Here is a 2,376-nt window from a genome sequence, read left to right as displayed (position 1 = left end):
GGTCAGTTTTAATTAGGGTTGGAGCTGAACTCTGCAGGGCTGCGGCTCTCCAGGACCGGAGTTCGCCACCCCTGCCATATTGTGATGCCGTCTCCCGGCACGACCAGATAAAACCATTCAAACCCATTATAATCGAGGCATTTGTTTCATCCAGTGGGGACATAATTACGGATTATCCGATTTAGGTAGGTGTGGCTGACTCTTAACTTTTATAAAGAATATCTCTTTGGATTTGAGACTTTAGTCTTTGCAACTTTACAGATCTTCTTTATGCACCAAGAGCTTGTCACACTCCAAAGAGAAAGGAAAAATTGAAATCGCATCATATGACCCCTTTAACACACAGTTCCCTGCCTTTTAAAGGCCTCTGGCCTAATTTACCCAATCTAATTTGGTAAATGCTTTAACTCAAAGTGATCTGCATTCAGGGCATCCATTTTTTATCAGTTCATGCATTCCCTGGTCATCAGACCAATGATCTTGACATTGCTAGCGTCATGCTATTCTGTTTGAGCTTTTCTATAGTGATACACACAACTTGCTATTAATATTATATTAAGACTTAATGACCGCAAGCAAAATAAAATAATAATGAAGTGCAGTACTTGGAAAACTGCAAGACCTATTATTCACAATAACATTTCAGAGGATCCTTAATTCAGAGTCCTTGTAGGTGGCATGATTGTGAGATTGAATCTTTAAAGATGAAGTGTGTCATTTCTACAGCACAAACAGAACCGAATGGAATTGCAAAAACAAAAAATAATCATTTCCAAACTGTTTAGAAAAAGTAATCGTGCTCCTAACCACCAAATAAAGTTGACATATCAGGATTTTTTGAAAGAACACAGAAAAATGTTACTTATTTATCATTTAAAAATGGATTCGTTTTTTAAAACTACAAAAAGGATTGGCTAAAACTACTGGCTCAACCAATGGCATAAGTGTGGGGTGGGGCTATCTGTTTTCTGACCAATGGCAGTCGTGAGAGAGTGTTGTGGGAAACCTGTTTGAAAACAATTTTTTAATCCTTTTTTTTTGTGACAGTACTAGTGGTACAAAAATTATACAATTTTGTGCCATTTTTGTAGCAATTTTAAGCTATTTTTATGTTTAAAAGCATGTACATAGATGATATGATGACTCTGGAAAAAACAATATCCATAGAATAATTGCAGCTGTTTTACTTTACATGGAATGGGGGCTGACATCTTGAAATCACATGACCATGCAAATAATACTTAATTTTCTCAGTAATTTCCCTGTTATAGGACACCATCACTAATGGAATAAATTAATAATGGCTGGCAAAATTATGACATTTCTCCAATGACATCAGTGACAAAACTTTTGCGAACAATATACATTCACACCGATATTAGCTGGCAAACTTTAAAAAAAAGTAAATATTATATAAGTCTACATGTTCAGCCCTTTTAATTTTTGGATTTGTAAATAAGTGATTTTTCCATGTTTGAAAGAAATTGCCCTGTAGTTATCACTTTGGAAAACCAAACCCAAACAAAAAATGTACTCAAGTTAAATTTCACCTTGTATAAATTCCAACATAAATGGCCTAGAGAGACTAATTTTACACTAGAGAGACTAATTTTTATGAGTTTACACCTGATGTCCTTATGTGGTAAATCACGCTAAATTTTAAACATAAACATAGCCCAAATTCAATATAAAATGTATATAAATAATACATTCATCGCACTAAAATGTATATTAAAATTACAAATAGTATCATAAAAGTAGAACAAACAATTGATTTTCCAGAAACAAGTGTGAAAACTCACCCAATCTTTTGATCAGTCGGAGCGCCTTACAACCGGTATCTCCAAAAATACGTTACTACGACGGTCTCTGTTTCCTATTATACAAGTTTAAAAACGCGGATTCTGTTAGTAACGTCTTTATCGTCACGCAACGGAATCACATACAGTCATACAGACAGCTGCACAAGGTGACTGCCTGTAGGCTACAGTGAGAGCGGGCTGACAGCACCTCTGCAGTGTAGTTTGCTTGGTGATTCGCGCTCTCTTCTCCTCTCCAACGGTACAACAACAGGGGGAGGAGACATGCGTTTCGCGGGACAACGGGAGATTCGAAAATTAAGCACTTATCCTGCCAGTAGAGGAACGTTTTCAGTAACGCGTTTTCACAATGTTGAATCAAAATGTCCGTTAGTAAATTTGACGTAGTTTCTAAAGTCCATCAGCAGTGATTACAGTCGGACTCATTTTTCCACTGGTGCAACCGTGTTCTCATTCCTCAGTTGAATATTTATTTGGGTTTGATATAGCCTATGTATAAAAAATGAGAGTATATCAGCAAATAAAGGCGAATAATATATTTACGAAATGATTAACG

The 2,376-nt window shown here is 36.1% G+C and overlaps 1 protein-coding gene across 1 annotated transcript in view; it reads right to left on the bottom strand.

Annotated features, from left to right (window-relative positions):
- Window positions 1–2,018, bottom strand: part of LOC107692147 (activating transcription factor 7-interacting protein 1-like) — a 44,537-nt gene extending 42,519 nt beyond the window's left edge. Inside the window, exon 1 of the mRNA XM_016491084.1 lies at window positions 1,803–2,018. The gene's annotated coding sequence lies outside the window, so the exon portion shown is untranslated. The remainder of the gene's footprint in view (window positions 1–1,802) is intronic.
- Between the last annotated feature and the right edge of the window lie 358 nt (window positions 2,019–2,376).

The sequence above is a fragment of the Sinocyclocheilus anshuiensis genome, unplaced genomic scaffold, assembly GCF_001515605.1.
Source record: "Sinocyclocheilus anshuiensis isolate Anshui unplaced genomic scaffold, SAMN03320099.WGS_v1.1 scaffold322, whole genome shotgun sequence".
Taxonomy (NCBI): Eukaryota; Metazoa; Chordata; class Actinopteri; order Cypriniformes; family Cyprinidae; genus Sinocyclocheilus; species Sinocyclocheilus anshuiensis.
Note: the sequence above shows the minus strand (reverse complement) of the source record. Positions and strands in the feature narration are given on the sequence as shown.